The 21707-nt window shown below is 46.0% G+C and overlaps 1 protein-coding gene across 1 annotated transcript in view; it reads right to left on the minus strand.

The window, feature by feature from the left end:
• The window catches only part of COL24A1 (collagen type XXIV alpha 1 chain), a 3617818-nt gene that overhangs the window by 202193 nt on the left and 3393918 nt on the right, over nt 1-21707 (minus strand). The gene's annotated exons all lie outside the window — the stretch shown is intronic.

The raw sequence follows: 21707 nt of genomic DNA on the forward strand, positions 1-21707 counted from the left end.
CTATAATCCATACATAAAATATACAGCAATTCATAAAGACTGTTATTATGTGGAAATAACTTTCCAAACTTATGTCTATCTTGTCACAGGAGTCTAGTATGTAAGCCATACCATAAGATATATCCTATTCTGATAAACAATCTGTTTGATTCTAGCTTTGTTAGTTCTTCACATATACAACAGTTAAATGTACCTTCTTCAATCACCTAAATCTCATACAGTACATGTGTATGCAATTATTGTTAGTAATGTAATAGACTGCATAAAAATGTTATTTATACTATATATTGCAAATGCACAAAAAAAAGTTCTAACATAGTACAGTTTGCTATCAATATTAACATTTCAGACAAAAGGTTTTCACAGCTTTTAAATATTTCCCTAGAGACAGTAGTAAGCAGGGTTGCCAGACGTTCCTATTTGGGCGGGACTGTCCCGAGATCAGCAGCCTGATCCCAAGTCCCGCCCTGCCGGTTTAAATCCCGGCCAGCCTCCGCTTTGTTTTTTTTTTTTTTTTTGATTGGCCCGTATACCTGGTATACAGGCCAATCAAAAATCGCTAAACACGGAGCTTCTTGTGTTCCGCATTAAACAGAAGTAGCTCCGTGTTTAGCGATTTTTGATTGTCCCGTATGCCGGTATACGGGCTAATCAAAAATCGCTAAAGACGGAGCTACTTCTGTTGAATGCGGAACTGCAATGTTCCACATTAAACACGAGAAGCTCCGTGTTTAGTGCAGATCTACTGTTCTTTAATGTGGAACTTTGTTCTGCATTATAGACCTTTTTTTTTTGTCGTCCCTACCTTGCTGATATGAAATCTGGCAACCCTGGTAGTAAGGAACAATAATGCCATTTAGAGGAACAAACTCGGCATAGCATTCAGACTTTACATAATGACATTTCTGATTTAATGTAACAATCAGATAGAGCCCAACAACATTTACTAAGGGCACAAACTACAGAGGTTAATCTGACAAGACAGTTAGAAAAAACCCAGTAAGGTTTACATTGGGCAGGGTTCAGCAGAAATGACAGTTATTTCATCTGCTGATATATATTAATAGTCTTGTTTATTACACACTCTGTCTCAGTGGCAAAACAAAAAAATAATTTTGTTTCAATATGTTGGCATTTAAACAATGGTTGACATACACTGTGTGGTCTCTTTCAAATAATGCTTTATTTAAATGTTTTTTTTTTTTTAATTTACACATGCTAGTTTGGGTCAAAAGAAAATTCATCAACAGTGTTGGCAAACCCCTAAAACATGCTCCAGTACGACAGTTATGGGCATTCATTCCCAAAATGATTTACAGGGAAAGTTTAGTATTGTCAAAATCAAAGCACGTAAAAAATGTAATACAAAAGGGGCTACAGTAAATGCTTTGGCAGATGTCAAAGCAGAGCAAGCAGCTACAACAGGTGAGTGTCTAGACTCGCATAACTGTTTTACAAACAGTCTAAATAGCATGTCAGAAAAAAACAAAATAATGTTTTGGTCAGGCAAAATGTTATGTTAAAGCAATTCTGTCAGACAGTTAGTGACATTCTGCAAAATGTAGATGAAGCTTTAAAATCAGTTTCTGCCTGACACACAGATACAGACTCAGAGATTAAGCCATTGCTAGACAGTTTGAAAAAAAGTACGCAGTATTGCAGATGCACATAGGAAATGTACAAAAACAGCTTGTAGACTACGTGGTGAAAGGAAGGGGATGTAATACATGGTCTGATGAAAAAGTACGCAGTATTGCAAATGCACATAGGAAATGTACAAAAACAGCTTGTAGACTACGTGGTGAAAGGAAGGGGATGTAATACATGGTCCGATGAAAAAGTACGCAGTATTGCAAATGAACATAGGAAATGTACAAAAACAGCTTGTAGACTACGTGGCGAAAGGAAGGGGATTGTAATACATGGTCTGAAACACGAGCAGCTTCTGCTCCACCAGGGTTACAGACAGATACACAACAAAGTTCATAAAAACAGGTGATATGTTTTACTTGTAACAAAATAGGCCACATTAAACAGAATTGTCCACATTACAAAAGATGAAAACAAGTCAAATACAAAAGGGTATCTATGCAGATAATAGTGCTTCTTCAAAACCCAAAAATAGGAAAAAAATCAAGATAAACAAAATACATTAAGGGACAATCAATCACAGGAACAAACACAGAAGGATACATAAAACATAAAGTATACCCTATGGAATACACAGAAAACCCAGATCATGGCAGGCAATAGGCATTAAAGCAATAATTTAACAAAACACAGGTTATCAGTTGGCAGCAAAGGACAGGGATCTTTTAAAGCAATGCAAGACAATGTTAGTATACAAAGCTTAATGTTAATTAATTAATTAAGCAAAGGGGACAGGAAACTTTACAGGTTTAATAAGCCAAGACAGATTCAAAATGAACACAGAAATAACCTACAGCCATACAGACACAAAGTAAAGTTAATACAAATACAGTAAATACATTTACAGTAGTGCAAATGGTATATGCAAAACTAAACAATGCAATTAAATGTTGGGTAAGTCCACATCTATGTCTGGAAATGGAGTAACATTTAAGGCAGTACCTATGACAAATCCTAAATGACAAAAGGTTCTATAGTAACAGGAGAGGGTCAACAACCTCCCCCCCACATTAAAAGTACAGTATGTCTCCAAAGGCAGTTTATGCAAACAGCAAATAGGATCAATATTGGTAAAAAACAGTGTCTGTAATGCCATAGTTTCAAAAAAATAGCAATAATAGCAAACAGTCTTATACAGCAAAAACATAATTAGTCAAACTGGTGTAACTGCCATCCGGGTAATAATACACAGCAATACCTACAGGTAGTAAAGTACACAGTCATTAAAAAAACTTAATAATAAAAATCCAAGCAAATGCAGCACACCATGTTGGTTCATAAAAATCAGTGTAAGTTAATAACAATCAAACAATATCAGTACAGTAGCAGTCTGTTAACTGTCTTAAAAAAGTTTAAATTTGTTTCTATAATAGCAATCTATAGACAGGACAAGACAAATAAAACAGTTGCAAAGAAAAAAATGAGGAGAGATACTCAGATATAATAGATCATGAGAACAGGAACATCATGATTGGATACCTGATTTCAATATATTTTTGGACATGCAAAATTTGTTTGCAAAGGCATGTGACAAGTCAAATTGTTGGGTTTTTAGCCACATTCTTTACAGAGGGGAAAATGCTATTACATGCAGTCACTGTAGAGGTTACACATAGAGGTTTTATGTTTAAAAACACCAACTCTGGTTGTGAAAAAGCTTGAGTACAAAATAAAAACAGCATGGGAGTTAGCACATACTTCTTTTAAGGAAGAGATGAAATAGGAAGAATTCTGTTGCATAGAGTATGCAGTTCCAATAATGAAAATTACTCACATATTACCCGATGACATGGTAGAAAAAAATCACCAGGAAAACAAGGAGGTTCATGATAAAAAATAGGGAAAGATTTTAAAACAGCTGGACATAGGAAATGGTGTTATTTCAAGGACTGAATTTTTTTCACTGGGTATGGTGCCTCTAAGGCACTATGGAAGTTACAAAGTTGATAGCAAATGCAACTTATAGAGCTATCTCAGATATAACAGAGATGTGTTATAAAACTGTCAAACAAGTAACAATGAAGAAAGGCTATTAAGTACAGAAGATCACATTTTTCTGTAAAATTCCAATATTCTTTTCCCAAAGCAATAATAAAATTATGCAATGCAAAAGAAACATGCTTGTTTCTAATACAAGGTTTTGCCTTGTAAAGCAAGGGTTAACTTGACAAGATTTTGAAATAAATGCTTGTGTGTAACTGCAAGGCTAACAACTTGCTTAAGGAAGCATAAATGCAGTTAAAAATAGATAAGTAATAACGGCTGTGTGTCTACGGTGGGGTACTACAATTTCAGCATTACTTGCTCTTATCATCATTAAAAGATTTGTGTTAATAAAAGTATTAATCAAGTAACAGCGGTTGGTAATGTAACACTCTTTAACGAAATAGCATTGAATGCAAGGGATTCGTATGATGCAACAGACCGAGGGATTCAAAGTACTGAAGATCATATTCTGTTGTAAATTGTCTTACAATTTTCTTGGTTATTAATTTAAACAGGGGGAATTGATAAAGACTGTATAAATTAAAATGCTTTCCCTAAAATTATACTGTGTGTACAGTTAAGGAAATGTGCAAGGCCAAACAGCAGTTTTTCAAAATAATATGGCTTGCTTTGTAAGAAAAAGAAGTTATGTCTTACCATAATGTTCCATCTGTAGTGTTGATCCTTGTTCAGTCATTACATGTGGGTAGTCGGTTCCGGCCTCGGAACCGAGCCGGCCATCTTCCAAGCTCGCACCAGCCACAACTCTCGAGCTAAACTCTTATCCAGAATTCCCCTCTCCCTGTTACCTCAGATTGAGTTTGCAAGTCAAAAGAAGGCAGAAGCTACCTCTGGTCAAATGACCTAACAGAACCAGATGGTGAGATCCACTAAAAGCCACAGGAGGGGGAAAGGAGGGAGGGTCATAATGACTGAACGAGGATCAGCAATACAGATGGAAAGTTATATTAAGACATAACTTCTTTATCTGATATTGTTAATCCTCGTTCATTCCTTATGTGTGGGACAGAGTCCCCAGCTACCTTTATTCCTGGGAGGCTCTCATGGAAGGGCATTCCTGAACACCATAGAACCAAAAGATGCTCTTCCCCTGGAGGCCAAATCCAACTTGTAATGATTGATGAAGGTATGAGGACTAGCCCAAGTTGCAGCTGCACAAATGTCATGTAAGGAGGCTCTGGCATGGAAGGCAGCAGAAGTTGCCATCGACCTTGTAGAATGAGCCTTTATGGTAGTAGTTAAAGGAATATTACATTTTCTATAAACAAAGGTTACTCAGTCTTTCAACCATTTAGCCAATGTGACCTTAGCAACAGCACATCCTAATTTAGGTCCAGAATAGGCCAAAAATAAATGGTCTGATTTATGAGTAGCTTTTGTCCTATTCAAGTAGAAGTGAATTTGCCTGTGAACATCTAGGGTATGTAGGCAATACTCTCCTCTGTTTGAATGATTGGGGAAGAAAACTGGCAATTCAATGGTTTGATTAATGGACATTTCAGAGATCACTTTTGGCAGAAAGGAAGGATTAGTTCTCAATGACACTCTATCTCTATGAAAAATCAAATATGGTCTCTTGATGCATAAGGCTTGAAGTTCAGAGATACGTCTGGCAGAGGTAATGGCGACCAAAAACAAGGTTTTCCATGACAAATATTTGAGGTCGCAAGAAGCTGGTTTAAAAGGTGACACTGTTAAAGCTTGTAGAACTAATGACAGGTCCCATGGTTGAGTAGGTTTTCTAACAGGGGGTTTTAGATGATTCACACCTTTTATAAAAGTCTTGCATAATTTGTGTGACACAAGAGAAGAGTCTTGGACACCATCATGAAAATTAGATATTGCAGACAAATGAACTCTAATCATAGAGGCAGATAGACTGGATTGGAATAAGGTGGACAGATATACTATCGATACTGGTGCTGAAAAAGGATCTACTGGTTTTTCTTTCAGCCAAATAGTAAATCTTTCCACTTGCTGAGATGTGTAATTCTGGTGGAAGACTTATGAGATGCAATAAGAATGTCACGTACTGGCAAGGAAAGAGCATTCTGCCTGGCAATCAAAGGAATTGGAGGAGCCAAGCTGTGAGCTTCAGGCTGTTCAAATCAGGGTGAATCAGATTCTGCGGATGGGAGATCAACCCCAGGGTTGGATGGAGAATCCACGGTTGAGCTAGCAGGTGAGGCCAAAGGAAGGGGAACCAAATCTGATGAGGCCAATATGGTGCTATGAGGATTACTTTGCTCTTCAACCGGCGGGCTTTCTTCAGAAACTGGGGAATGAGGGGGAGAGGTGACTATGCATAAAGTAGACCCAAGGGCTAATCATGGACTAGAGTGTCCCTGGTTGACTGTCCCGGAGGGGGAATCAGGGTGAAATAGTTGCTGAATTTGTAGTTGGTCAGGGAAGCAAAAAAGTCACAGCAAGGAAGACCCCAGCAGTTGAAAATCTCCGCAGCTATCAAAGGATTCAGGGACCACTTGTGAGGTTGTAGAATACACCTGCTGAGTCTGTCTGCTATCATGTTGGAACTCCCGGGAATGTGCATTGCTAGAAGAAAGCGGTTGGTAGCCATCGCCCATTGCCACATCCTCATGGCCTCTCGACAAAGTGGGTAAGATTTGGTTCCACCTTGTTTGTTGATGTACCAGAACACCGCCATGTTGTCTGATTGTATCACAATAGTCCCAGACTGCAGCAAAGGATGGAATGCTTGCAACTCCAGAAGCACCGCCCTCAGCTCTAGAACATTTATATGCAGATGGGCCTCCATTTTGGACCAAGTACCTTGGACTGTCTGTCCCTGAAATAGCACCCCCTACCCCATCAGGGAGGCGTCCATGGTCACTGTGGCCTTGGGCTGTTGGGGGGAGAAGGGGCAAGACCATTGTGACGGATTGTGCGCCATCCACCCATTTAAATCCTGTTTGCACCTGTGGGTTACTTGAATCATGGCTGAAAGAGGATGCTGAAAGGGATACCACTGGGTGAGCAGTAGCCATTGTAGAAGCCTCATGTTAAACCTGGCCAGGGGGACAATGGTGATGGAGGCTGCCATGGAACCCAACATCTGCAGAACCGAGTGAGCCGTGGATTTCTCCCTTGAAAGGATTGGAATTGTTGCTTTATCGTTAAAATTCTGTGCTCTGGAATAGCAGCTCTGCAGTTCTTTGTGTCCAAGATAACCCCTATGAATTCTGTCGACTGAGATGGGGTGAGATTAGATTTTTGCCAGTTTATGGTTATGCCTAGCCTTTGTGCAGCGAGGAGAGAGTATGCCAGGGCTTCTTCCAGTAGATGTCTGGTGGGGGCGGAAATGAGCCAGTCGTCTAGGTATGGAAACACCTGGAATCCTTGAAGTCGCAAGTGAGCTGTGACAACTGCCATGCACTTTGTGAACACTCTGGGGGCTGTAGAGAGTCCGAAGGGCAGTACTCTGAACTGGTCGTGACTGGCTCCCGCACGAAAGCGCAGGCATCTTCTTGATGGCCTGTCCACTTTTATGTGGTAGCATGCATCTTGAAGATCTACCAAGCACATCCAATCGTCTTTTTCCAAAAGCGGGAGGATAGACTGTATTGTGACCATCCGGAATTTTTGTACTCTCACAAACTTGTTCAATACACTGAGATCCAAAATTGGTCTCCAGTCCCTGGTTTTCTTTGGCACCAAAAATAGTCTTGAGTAGAATCCGGATCCTATCTGGTCTGGAGGGACTATTTGGATGACTCTCTTTCTTAGCAGCTTTTCTATCTCTAGTGCTGCTTCTTCCCTTTGACTGGGTGGAACATCGGGAAGGTTTTCTGAAGGGACAGGACAAAGATCGAAGGGGATATGATAACCTCTGGTTATAATCCTTTGTACCCAAGAATCGGTGGTAATGGTTAGCCAGGCAGAAGGGTACAAGGAGAAACGTCCCCAACCACCTCCAGAGGAAAGGAGTTGGGTCGTTCTTCAGAGCGCTGGTAGGATTGGCCAGGGAAAGAATCCCTGGAACCTTGGTTACATGGACCCCTTCTGCCCCAAAAGGAGCGTCTTCCCTGTGAGTTTCCCCCTCTGCCTCTAGGGGAGAACTCGGCCTGTGTGTCATGGAAAGGACCCTGAGATTTCTTAAACCATACCTTCCCACTCTTTTGGTTTCGGGAGAAAGCACGTTGAGGGGAAGAATAATGGACACCTACTGCAGAAAGGGTCTTACTGTCCTGTTCACATCTGGCCAGTGTGCTTTTAACTTTGGGTCCAAACAACGAGGAGGCCTCAATGGGAGCGTTAAGAAAGGAAGCCTTAAAGGGTTCCGCAAAATTGCACAAGAGCATCCAGGCGTGTTGTCTCAAGACCGCAGCTGAACCCGCTGCTCTAGCTGCTCCTTCTGTTGCGTGAGATATCAGTCGCATAGAGGAGTTAGATATAGACTCAATGGCGGCCAGCTGAGAGGCCACTTTGTCACAGACCTCATCAGACACGGCACCAGCCAAGGTTTCAGAAAGCTCAGAAATGAGATCCCTTTAAATCCTGGTAAAGTGTGCCATATAATTCAGGGACCTGATAGTAAAGGTCACTGATGCAAAGGTGCGCTTCCCTATCCTGTCCAGGGCACGGGAATTTTTGTTAGGTGGAAAGACAGTCTGGCTTTCTTCTTCTGCCAGATCCTTTTTTGTTGCGGGCGCCACCACCAAAGCATCCACAGGAAGACCTTTTGACCAATGGGGAACTGTAGCAGGAGGGGACAAAATCTTATCTGGCCTCCGGGGAATAGCTTTGATGGTGTCAGGAGCCTTCCAAGCACACAGCACGATAAGCCGGACAAGTTCATCTGCAGGTGGAGTAACCCAGGAGATAGGGGGCCGGGCGTGAAAGGCCTGCAGGAACACAGATTGCTCAGAGATCGGATTAGAGGACTGCCAGTCACCTCTCTGCTTCAGTATTTCAAGGATATCACCAAAGGATACCTCAGAGGGTGACAGAGGGGATCCTTCCCCCTCATCAAAATCTGTGTCTTCAGTGAGGGACTCCTCTGTGGAGTCCATGTGCTTCCTCTTACAAGAACTTTTCTGGTGGACTTCCTCAGCAGGAGAAGCTGGGGAAGACAGCAGAAAAGGGATTTCTTGTGGGAATATGTCCTGAGGCCCTTGCACCCAGTGTCCGCTCGGTGCGACTTGTGAAACCAGTGTACCAGAGGAGGGCGGAGGGATAGACAGTCCAGTATCACCAGCAGAAGTGAAAGCCTTCTCCATCAGTTGGAAGGCTGGTCCACCTGAAGAGGAGTGAATGTCTAGGTCAGGGGTCACCCCTCCCTTACGTTGCTCAGCCTGCCAACGCGGAGGCCCTGGATGGCTGTGGAGCAGCAAACTATGTGTGTCACAACTGACATCCTGAGTCATAGCAAAGCTTTCCTGCCACAAAAGCAACTGCGGTTCCTTAGTGAGATCCATAAAGGGAACTGCAGAAGGGGAAGACTGTGTTATATCCATGGACTTCAAAGGCAATGAAGGAGGAGAATAAGAAGGGGTCTTTGGAGATGGGTGATCACCTCCCAAGGAAGGATAGATCCTGGGGGGTGGGATACCTCTGGCCAGGACACCTGATCCACAAGACGTAACACATCGTGTTCGGAAAGGCTTCTAGTGGACCTCACGAAGACTGAGGGAGAAACAGGTCTGTCCACAGAAGAGGCAAACTCGGTGCCTATCTCACCAGTCCGCACCGAGAACAACGGTGCCAAGAGAGACTGGACTATGGGTGTCTGCCCCGAAGAAGTCATCTGTGCCGAGGTCATAGTCTGCACAGACACAGGGATCAGTGCCGAAGTGGTTGTCATTGCCAGAGCTGGAACTGACAAAACTGGAGTCAACAATAATGGCGTCGGTTCTGAGTAAGATGTCGGAGCTGATGTGGTCAAGGTCTGCCCTGACTGAACAGTCAGTGCCAATACAGTGGTAATAGTCTAAACCGATGTGCCCCTCAGTGCTGATATAGTGAAGGCTGCAGGAGAAGATGGAGCCGAGATCACTAATGGAGCCAAAGGCCTCAGTGCCGAAGGTCTAGGCACCAAAAGCACTAGGGCTGACTGAGTGAGCTCTGTAGCCAAAACTTTAGCCTTTTTAGGTTTTGGTTGGTGGGAGTCCCCAGCCGCGGACAAAGGCAAAGATTTAGCCGTGGTAGGAACATCCATTTTTTCTTACAGGATCTAGGAGGGGTTGAGGCCTCCGACCCAGAAATAGCCTCTGAAAATGGAGATTTAAGAAGTCCCTTCAGTAACAGCTTGCTTTTCCTTTCCAACAAAGTTCTATTTGAAAAGTTTTCACAAATAGTACAGGGTGGGTCAACAGATAAGTGGGACGCCCCCAAACAATAAACGCACAAAGAGTGTGCATCAGAAGTAGGTAGTTTGTGTCCACAATAAGAACACCGTTTAAACCCCGGACTACCTTTCTTATCTGCCATGATTAGCTAAATTAGAAAGCAGAAAAGGGTACCAGCAATGGTACAAAAGAATACCCGAAGGAATGAGAAAAAGGGAAGGATTACCATCGATGGTAAGGGGAGAATACCTTGCGGTAAAAAGGTAGAGAAAAGAGAAGAAAAACCTGAAGAAAATATGGTCGCTAGATGCGATAGGGTAAGAGACAATGAAACAGAAACTTTTCTGGCAGAAAAGTAATATAAATGGCTATTAAACAACAAATAATTAGAAGTTATGTACTTACCATAACGTTCCATCTGAGTAGGTGGATTCATTTGTCTGCAACCTGTGGGTTATGGATCCGATATCGGATCGAACCGGCATGGTTTATCCAGCTATGGATCCGAGCTCCTAGCTCCTCCCCTCACCCATAATGCCCTGCTCTCCCTACATGACCTCAGATCGAGTTTGCCCTGTATCAAATACCCTAATCAAAGGGTAACACATTCTATACAGGAAACTGACAAGGCCAGGGGGATAGGAGGGCGGGATGGTTGCAGACAAATGAATCCACCTACTCAGATGGAACGTTTTGGTAAGCACATAACTTCTAAATCTGAAGTAGGAGATTCATTTGTCAGCAACCTGTGGGACAGAGTCCCCAGCTACCTGAATCTTGGGCGGCCGTCATGGAAGGATATTCCGGAGCACCGCAGAGCCAAAGGATGCTCTACCTCTAGACGTGATATCCAGCTTGTAATGAGAAATAAAGGTATGAGATGAAGCCCAAGTGGCTGCTGAACAAATGTCATCCAGAGGAATCTTAGCCTTAAAGGCTGCTGAGGTAGAAACAGACCGGGTTGAATGAGCATGGACTCCGTCCGGTGCGGACCTCCCGGAAGCTTGGTAAGCTAATAGAATACACTGGAAAATCCAGCGTGACAAGGAGACTTTGGAAATTGGTTTACCCAGATTGAATTTGGCAAAGGAAATGAACAATTGGTCGGATTGCCTGTGACCAGCTGTCCTGTTAAGATAAAAATTAAGCTGCCTGTGAACATCCAATGAATGCAGCTTGTACTCGCCTTTGTTCTGATATTTAGGAAAGAAAACGGGGAGGTTGATGGACTGATTAATGTTTGCTTCCGAAGCTACCTTAGGAAGAAAAGAGGGATTGATCCTGAGGTACACACGGTCCGGATGGAAGATCAAGTAAGGCGGCTTCATGGACAGGGCTTGAAGTTCCGAAACTCTTTTGGCTGAAGTAATGGCTACTAAAAATGCAGTCTTAAGAGATAAGAATTTTAGATCTACTGTGGCCGCAGGCTCGAAGGGGGGAGCGGTCAAGGCCTGAAGAACCAAGGAAAGATCCCATGGTGGAACCGCCTGCTTGACAGGGGGTCTAAGCAGAAAGGTGCCTTTTATGAAGATTTTACATAATTTGGCAGACATAAGAGGCCGACAGTCATGACCAACATGATAATGCGAAATGGCAGCTAGCTGAACTTTGACCGTGGAACTACTGGCGCCATCATTAAAAAGAGTGGTAAGGAAGTCTAGAACCAAGGGAAGAGGAACCGTGAAGTGATCTAGACCTTGCCGCTCCGCCCAAATGGAGAATCGCTTCCATTTACTGCGGTAAGTTTTTCTGGTAGAGGGTTTATGCGCCGCTACCAGAATGGCCTTAACGGGAGATGAAATACCGGGAGTCCTGATTAGGAGTGGAACTGGAGCAGCCAAGCAGTCAGCTTCAGGTTGTCCAGGTTCGGAGATGGTAGGTTCAATGGGTGTGATATCAGATCCGGAATGGGATCTAGAATCCAAGGTGGATTCACTGAGTGAGACCTTAGGTAAGGGAACCAGATCTGCCGAGGCCAGAACAGGGCTATGAGGATCATTCTGCACCCCAACCGAGAGGCTTTCTGAAGAACCTGGAGCATCAGAGGCAGAGGGGGGTATGCGTAAAGAAGACCGGGAGGCCAAGCATGCACCAGAGCGTCTCTCGGGGAATCCCCTGGAGGAGGGATTAGAGCGAAAAAACTGTTGCACTTGGTGTTTAAGGGAGAAGCAAAGAGATCGCAACAAGGAGTTCCCCACCGTGCGAAGATACGTTTCGCTACTTAAGCATTGAGAGACCACTCGTATGGGGAGAGAATGGTGCAACTGAGCTTGTCCGCAAGGATGTTGGACCGACCCGGAATATGCGTTGCGATGAGAAAGCGGTTGGTGGAGATCGCCCATTCCCACACTCTCATGGCTTCCCGACATAAAGGGTAAGACCTGGTTCCCCCCTGTTTGTTGATGTACCAGACCACTGACATGTTTTCTGACTGAATCGCAATTGTTCCCAGGGGAAGAAAGGCTTGAAGTGCTTGCAACGCCAAGAGCACGGCCCTCATCTCCAGAACACTGATATGCAGGGAGGTCTCTGAGTCGTTCCACGTGCCTTGGACCGTCCGTCTCGCAAAATGCCCCCCCCCACCTGAGGCGAGATGCGTCCGTGGTCACTGTGGCAAGAGGGGGAGATGCACAAAAGGGGCGGCCTCCTTGGAGATCCTCGGAATGGAGCCACCACAAGAGAGACCGCTTGCAAGCCTTGCTGATTGCAATGGGGTGATGCAGAGGGAGAGAAAGATAAGACCATTGTACTTGAAGTGTCCACTGAAGTACCCGCATGTTCAAGCGGGCGAGTGGGAGAAGAGAAATCGCTGCCGCCATGGACCCTAGTGCCCTCAGGACCAATTCCACCGGAACTGAGCTGGAATGGAGGATGGCCCGCACCTGGAGTCGTAGATTCCGAATTCTGTCGGTTGTGAGGAAGGCTCTTAACTTCCTCGTGTCTAACCTGGCACCTATGAATTCTATCAACTGAGTAGGGGCCAGGTTGGACTTTCCCACGTTTATCGTGATGCCTAGCCAGGGAGCTAGATGAAGAAAGGAGTCTCTTGCCAAGGATAGTAGATGCCTTGTTGGGGCGGTGAGAAGCCAGTCGTCCAGGTACGGAAAGACCTGCACCCCCTGAAGCCTCAGGTGGGCCGCAACCACTGCTAATACTTTGGTGAACAGCCTGGGGGCTGTGGTGAGGCCAAAGGGAAGGACCCTGAACTGGTAGTGACTGGCTCCCAGCTGGAAGCGAAGAAACCTCCTGGACCATCTGTCCATTAGTATGTGGTAGTACGCATCCTTGAGGTCTATAGAGCACATCCAGTGATTCTCTCCCAGAAGGGGGAAGATAGATTGTAAAGTGACCATCCGGAACTTCTCCTTGGGAACTGCCAGGTTTAATAGGGACAGGTCTAAAATGGGTCTTAGGTCCCCCATCTTTTTTGGCACTAAAAAGAACCTGGAGTAGAACCCTGATCCGATCTGGTCTGGGTGGACGGGCTGGTTGGCTCTTTTCCTCAGCAGATAGCCAATTTCTGCTGAAGCGGCCTCCCTCTGATCGGGTGGAACGTCGGGGAGGGATTTTGGTTTTGGGACGTGAAGAAAAGGGATTTTGTATCCTCTGGATATAATGCGGAGGAACCAGTGGTCTGATGTTATGGACTCCCATGCCGCTAGGTGCTCCGAAAAACATCCCCCAACTGCCTCCAGAGTGGAGAAGTCGGGCAACCCCTCAGGGTTGCTGCGCGGGTCGTTCAGAGAAAGGTTCTCTGGACCCAAAATTCCTGGGAGCCCCTCTGCCCCTGAGGCGGCGTCCTCCCTGTCCTCCTCTGCCACGGAAGGACTGGTTGTCCAGAGCGGGTTGGGATTGCTGCGACTTCCGGAACCACATCTTCTTCTGGCCCTTTTGGTTCCTAGAGTAGGACCTCTGGGGCACAGAGAAGCGGACTCCGATGGCAGGCAGCGTCTTCCAGTCCTTCTCGCTCTGGACCAAGGTGTCGCGAACCATCTTGCCAAAAAGGGCAGAACCATCAAAGGGGGCGTTCACGAAAGACGCCTTGAAGGGCTCCGTGAAATCGCAATGGCGAAGCCAGGCCTGGCGTCTCGTGACTAGGCCTACTCCTGCAACTCTAGTGGCTCCCTCAGCAGCATGGGAAAGCAACCGCATAGAGGTATTGGTCACGGACCGAAGAGTGGCCATACGGGTGGAGTGCAAAAGTTTGTCCTCCTCCGACATGGACTCTGGGGGGGATGCAGCCTATTCTTTGATAAGATCGCGCTGCATCCTAATAACATGTGCCAGATAGTTGAGCGCCCTCACTGAGAAGGTCGCTGAACTAAACATTTGCTTCCCCAAGCGGTCCATCATCCGAGACTCCTTGCTCGGAGGATGAACTGAGGGACTCTCCTGGGCGAGTTCCCTCTTAGTGGCTGCTGCCATCAACATGGCATCTACCGGGGGTCCCTTACTCCAGTGGGCACGGTCAGCAGGGGAGCTAAGAATCCTGTCTGGCCTTTTGGGGATTGGCTCCACGGTGTCCGGTTCCTTCCACGCGCTGGTGGTAATAAGGTACACCAGGGGGTCGGCAGGAGGGGACACCCAAGAGGTAGATGGGCCCACTTCAAATGCCTCCAAGAACACGGACTCGTCTGAGGAAGACTTTGGGGCAGACCACCCACCTCTTATACGAAGCATTTCCATGATGTCTCCAAAGGAGACATCCTCGGGGGGTGATCTTGGGGAGCCTTCCTCTTCCTCCAAGTCCGTGTCTTCAGTTAAAGACTCGGGGGAGTTTATGTGCCTCCTTTTACACGTGTGCTTGCGAGGTGCCTCCTCGGGGGGGCTGTCCGAGGAGCCCTCGCAAGCAGTGTCTAGTTCCAAAGGAACTGCTTGGGGCATTGAAACGGGCTGTCCCAGTGGCCGGGTGACAGAAGCCTGACCCAGAGCAGATGGAGTGCGGAACGGAGCCGAAGCAAGTGCCGGGGGTCCGGAAGCCCTCAACAGAGCCCTCTCCACTACATCAAAAGCCAAAGGGCCTCAACCAAAGGATCCAACAGTCGGCTCCCCCTCGGATCCAAGGAGTGGATCGGAGCCGGCGCCGAGCCCCTCGGATCCGAGGGACCAGTGCGCTCCGACACGGACGGCGCCGAAGGCACACTGAGTCCCTCGGATCCGAAACTTGGGCCAAGGCTCCGAGAGGTCGGATCCGACACACTTCGAGGGCAGGGTCGGATCCGAAGTACCCACCCCCGGCTCCAAAGCTGCCCAGCTCCGAGCGCTCCGAACCCAGGTAGCAGGTCGGAGAAGGAGCTATGGGCTTGAAAAAGGGGGTCTAGCTCCCCCCCGGGGGGGGGAGGCAGGAGCACTCCCATCTGCATCTGGGCCTGGATGAACCTTCGCATCATCCGGTCCAGATCGGCGTCGGAGAGACTATAGGTCGACCTCGAAGAGGCTACCAAGGTAGGCCTTGAGTACCGCCTCGATAGCCTCGAAGGAGGTTGGGTCTCCTCCTCCTCAGGTCCCGGTGAAAAGGTTGGGGACCGGAGCCAAGGAGGAGGAGAACCAGTAGCTAGAGAGGCCAGAGGAGAAGCCCGCTTAGCCGGCGGGGCCGAGACGCAGGTCTCGGCCCGCCGCTTGTGGTGCTTCTCTCTCCGGTCCTTCTTCCTAGCTTCCTCTCCTCCCAACCCGTAGAGGGAGTTTGAATCCCGGGAGGATGAGTGGGAGCAGGTATTGCAGGTACTGCAGGAGCGGTAACTACCAAAGGGGCAGAGGCCGAAGCTGAGTCCGGGGGTAATAGTCCCGCCAAGACCAGCTTCGACCTCCGCTCCTTCAATGCCCTGGGGTTGAACCCTGCACAGACTGAACATCCAGAAGTGAGGTGTTCAACCCCAAGGCATCGAACGCACCGAGTGTGGCCATCCGCAGGGGACAGCTTATGGCCACACTCGGAGCATTTCGAAAATATTGCCTTTGGGGCCTCAGACATTTTTTTTTTTTTTTAAACAAAAAGAAAACTAACAAGTTAACAAGTTAACAACCCAGTCACACTAAAGGCCCCAAAGAAACCACACGCACACAAGCTACGCTACCAGCGAGGGGAGGGAATTACAAAAAAATAAGTAATTTAACAAAAAATTAGTTCAAAGGGGTGAGAGACCTAAAACTTTCACACAAAAAAATATTTATTTGACAAAAATACCCTTAGTAAAATACTAAAATAGCACTTAGCTGAAGGAGCTCAAAAATCCAGCTGTCACCATGAACGCGGCAAACTAGATCTGAGGTCATGTAGGGAGAGCAAGGCATTATGGGTGAGGGGAGGAGCTAGGAGCTCGGATCCATAGCTGGATAAACCATGCCGGTTCGGATCCGATATCGGATCCATAACCCACAGGTTGCTGACAAATGAATCTCCTACTTCAGATCTGTACTTAGCTCAAGAGAAGCAGCTTGACACGACCGAATGGCAATGCGGCAAATGAAATCTGAGGTAACAGGGAGAAGGGGATTGTGGGTAAGAGTTTAGCTCTAGAGTTTGAAGCTGATGCACGCTTGGAAAATGGCCGGCTCGGTTCTGAGATCGGCACCGATACCCATGCGTAAGGAATGAACGATGATTAACAATATCAGATTGGATGCTCTGCAATTCTTTGTGTTCAAGATGACCCCAATGAATTCTGTGGACTGAGATGGGGTGAGACTGGATTTTTGCCAGTTTATGGTTATACCTAGCCTTTCTACAATGAGAAGAGAGAATGCCCGGGCTTCTTCCAGTAGATGTCTGGTGGGGCGGAGATGAGCCAGTCATCTAGGTATGGAAACAACTGGAATCCTTGTAGTCACAGGTCAGCTGTGATGACTGCCATGCACTTTGTGAACACCCTGGGGGCTATAAAGAGTCCGAAGGGCAGTACTCTGAACTGGTAATGACTGGCTCCCGCACGGAAGTGAAGGAATCTTCTTGATGGTTTGTCCACCTTTATGTTGTAGTATGCATCTTGAAGATCTATCAAGCATATCCAATCGTCTTTTTACAAATGCAGAAGGATAGACTGTATTGTGGCCATCCGGAATTTCTGTACCTTTACAAACTTGTTCAATATACTGAGATCCAAAATTGGTCTCCAGTCCTCGTTTTTTTTTGGCACCAAAAATAGTCTTGAGTAGAATCCAGATCCTATCCGGTCTGGAGGGACTAACTGGATGACTCTTTTTCTTAGCAGCTTTGAAATCTCTAATGTTGCTTCTTCCCTTTGACTGGGTGGAACATCGGGTAACCTTGTTTGCGGAGTGGGACAAAGGTCGAAGGGGATATGATAACCTCTGGTTATTATCCTTTGTACACAAGAATCGGTGGTAATGGTTAGCCAAACAGAAGGGTACAAAGACAAACGACCCCCAACCACTTCCAGAGGAAAGCAGTTGGGCCGCTCTTCAGGAGCGCTGGTAGGATTGGCCAGAGAAAGAATCCCTGGAACCCTGGTTACACGGATCCCTCTGCCCCAAAAGGGGCGTCTTCCCTGCGAGTTTCCCCCTCTACCTCTAGGGGAGAACTCAGCCTGTGTGTCACGGAAAGAACCTTGAGACTTTTTGTGCCATATCTTCCCACTTTACTGGTTTCTGGAGAAAGCTCGGTGAGGGGAAGAATAACGAACAACCACAGCAGAAAGGGTCTTACCATCCTGCTCACATCTAGCCAGTGTGTTTTTAACCTTGGGTCTGAACAACGAAGAGGCTTCAATGGGAGTGTTGAGAAAGGAAGCCTTGAAGGATTCTGTGAAATCACACAAGTGCATCCAGGCATGGTGTCTCAGAACAATGCCTGAACCCACCGCTCTAGCTGCTCCTTCTGATGCGTGAAATATCAGGCATATGGAGGAGTTAGATATAGATTTGATGATGGCTAGCTGAGAGGCCACTGTGTCACGGACCTCATCAGACACAGCTCCAGCCAAGGTTTCAGAGAGCTCAGAAATTAAGTCTCTTTGAAGCCTGGTAAAATGTGCCATATAGTTCCTGACTGCAAAGGTCTGCTTCCCTATTCTGTCCAGAGCCTGGGACTCTTTTTTTTGGGGGGATAGACAGTCTGGCTTTCTTCTTCCACCAGGTCCTTTTTAGTTGCGGCTGCCACCACCAAGGCATCTTCAGGAAGACCTTTGGACCAATGGGGATCACTAGCAGGAGGGGACAAAATTTTATCTGGCCTCTGGAGAATGGCCTCAACGGTGTCAGGAGCTTTCCACGCATGCTGCACGACGAGCTGGACAAGTTCTTTGGCAGGTGGAGTAACCCAAGAGTTAGGGGGCCAGGCATGAAAGGCCTGCAGGAACACAGACTCTTCAGAGGTCGGGTTAGAGGGCTGCCAATCACCTCTCTGTTTAAGGATTTCAAGGATATCACCAAGGGATACCTCAGAGGGTGATCGAGGGGACCCTTCCCCATCATCAAAGTCTGTGTCTTCAGTAAGGGACTCCTCTGTGGAGTCCATGTGCTTCCTCCTGCATGAGCTCTTACGATGATCTTCTTCAGAGGGAGAAGCTAGGGAAAACAGCACAAAAGGGGTCTCCTGTGGGAGTATGTCCTGAGGCCCTTGGCTCAGTGTCCACTAGGAGCGGCTTGTGTGCATTGCGGTCCAGAGGAGAGCAGGGAGAGTGATAGCACAGGGTCACCAACTGACACAAGAGCCCTCTTCATTAGCTAGAAGGCTGGTCCATCTAAAGAAAGGTGGGGACCCATGGCAGGGGTCACCCCTCGCCCAAGTGGCTCAGCCTGCCAACCTGGAGTCCCTGGATGGCTGTGAAACGCCAAGGTATGTATGCCACAACTGACATCCTGGGCAGTGGCAAGACTATCCTGCCACTAAGGCAACTGCGGCTCCTTAGTGAGGTCCATAAAGGGAAACGTAGAGGGGGAAGACTGTGCTATATCAAGGGGCTTCAAAGGCAATGAAGGAGGAGAATAAGTAGGGGTCTTTGGTAAAGGGTGATCACCTCCTGAGGAAGGACAGGTCCTGGGGGAGGTGGGATACCTCTGGCCAAAAGCAATTGATCCACAACACACAACACATGGCTGAGGGAGAATCAGGTTTATCCACGGATGGAGCAAGCTCGATGCCCACCACGGGGGGGGGGGGTCTGCACCAAAAACAATGGAGCTGTAATGGTCTAAACTACTGGTGTTTGTACCAAGGATGAGGTAGGTACCAAAGTGGTTGTCAATGCTAAGGCCTGAGCCGAAGACATCGGCGACGAAGTGGTTGGTACCGAGAGGGTAGTTGGTGCCGGGTAAGTTGTTGGAACCGAAAAAGGAATGGGCGTTGATTCCAAAGTCGCTGATGGTGCTGATGGCCTCGGTGCCGAAGATCTAGGCAATGAAAGCGCTGGAGCCAAAGAAGTCAAATCTGAACTGGAAAGCTTAGCTTTCTTAGGTCTTGGTTCCTGAGAGTCCCCAGCTGGGGACGAAGGAAGAGACTTGGCCTTTTTTTGTTCATCACTCTGTTTCTTATGGGATCTTGGAGGGGTTGAAGCCTCCGACCCAGAAATAGGCTCTGAAAAGGGATATTTAAGTAGCCCCTTCAATATTAATTTATTTTTCCTTTCAATTAACGTCCTGTTAGAAAAGTTCTTACAAATCCCCCAAGACGGGTCAAATGTTAAGTGAGGCACACCCAAGCAGTAGACACATGGGGAATGTGCATCTGAAGTAGATAATTTATGGCAACAATCCAAACATCTTTTAAACCCCGCATTACCTTTTTTATCTGCCATGGTTAGAAAGAAAGAAGGAGGAACCAGAAAAATACCAGCAATGGTACAAGAAATTCCTGAAGGTAAACAGGAAAGGGGTTTACCAACAATGGTAAAAAAAAAGGAATTACCTCGCAGTAAGAAGAGAAGAAGAGTTGAAAAGGATTGAAAAAGGTTGTTGCTCATAAGGTAAAAGATAACTATCTAATACATTTTTGTGAAAAAAAGCTGTCGTAGAACTTAGGCATGATGAAAAATATTGTACTTAGCTCAAGAGAAGTAGCTTGACACAACTGAATGGCGATGCAGCAAACGAAATCTGAGGTAACAGGGAGAGGGGAATTCTGGGTAAGAGTTTAGTTCGAGAGTTGTGGCTGGCGCGAGCTTGGAAGATGGCTGGCTCGGTTCCGAGGTCGGAACTGACAACCCACACGTAAGGAATGAACGAGGATTAACAATATCAGATCAGTTATTTCTTGTACATGTTCATCTTAGATATTAATAACATATAGCTGTGGGCTTTACTGTAAAGGCATCCAGTTATAAAAAAAAGGAAGTTGACTTTCTTGGCTTTCAGATGCAGAAATAAAATGCAGACAGTTCAAGTGACGCAAAGATGATGTGGAGAAACTTTTGTGAAGTCTTCAGATACAGCAAGGACCAAAAAAGGATAATTGTAATTTCAACAGAAACTGTCCAGACTAAAAATAACCATTGACTTTTTCATGACACGGACAGAAACCAGAAGAACAAGTCACAAGGACATTAAAAATAACATTGGTTGAAAAGAGTATATAAACTGGACAATATGTTTTCAATTGGTAGTGACGTTTTTAGACTGAGTGTTTATCGGTCTTTTCAAGTGTCTAGCCATGTTATAATAGAATTGAAATAACTCTGAAAGAATTAACTGCTTGGCAAGAATTTGTTCTAATACAAATAAAGAATAACAGACACTGTAGTACGGTGTTTGTCTGGTCAACTTATAGACATTTCTTCAGGTTTTATTAGGATTTAACATGAGACAACGGTTAAGGAGGTGATTTTCAATTGTGTTAAAAGTATTTTGGGATAGAATCTGCAACTCTGTAGGTGAAGTGTCGGAGCATACTAAAGTGGAGTCATCCACATACTGAATGCATGTTGCATTTCGGATGACCTTATATAAATCATTGATGAAAATGGAAAATAATAGTGGACCTAGTATAGAGCCTTGGGGTACTCCGAGGGTGATGGGTAAAAGGGTGGAGAGTTTGTTCTGCCATAGGACAGCCTGTTGACAACCTCTGAGATATGATTGAAACCATTGGATGGCCTGGTCCTCTAGGGAGATGGATTTCAAAGTGTTTATGAGTACTTGGTGGTTTACCATATCAAAGGCTTTTGAAAGCTTGAGAAAGATAGCAGAGGAAAGTTTATTATTGTTTCAGTGTTGGTTAATGATGTTAGAGAAGGAGAGGAGGGCTGAGGTTGTACTATGGAATGGTCTAAAGCCATGTTGGGTGTTGGCTAGAAGATTATTATGGATAAGATAGTTCTGGAGTTGATTGTGGATGCATTTTTCCATAATTTTAGCCAAGGGTGACAGACTAGCTATGGGTCTATAGTTTGAAAGTTCAGTAGAGCTGCCCCCTTTATGGAGTGGGATGACATGGGATATCGTCCAGACAGAGGGGAATGGATGCTTCAGTTATAGTTCTATTGATCAGGATAGTAATGGGGTATGCTATGGCATCTGCAGCTTTTTGTAGATATTCTGCAGGGAGGAGATCAGCCAACAGGGTGTTAGGCTTTAGTTTTTTAAGTAATTTTTGGACCAAAGATGTGCAAACTGGCTTGAAGTTAAAGGGGAGTTGGGAGCAGGATGTAGTGGCCGGAGACTATGGGCATCCAGGGGATAATTGGTTAGCTAGGTTCTGGATGGTTGTAAAGAAGCTGTTAAAAGTATTGGCAATTTCTGCTGGGGGGTTTGGTTAGAATCCAAGGGGGTAGGAGTGGAGGACTGTCCTGGACT

This window comes from Protopterus annectens, chromosome 10.part0, assembly GCF_019279795.1.
Source record: "Protopterus annectens isolate FY-2018-M chromosome 10.part0, PAN1.0, whole genome shotgun sequence".
In the NCBI taxonomy this organism is placed as follows: domain Eukaryota; kingdom Metazoa; phylum Chordata; order Ceratodontiformes; family Protopteridae; genus Protopterus; species Protopterus annectens.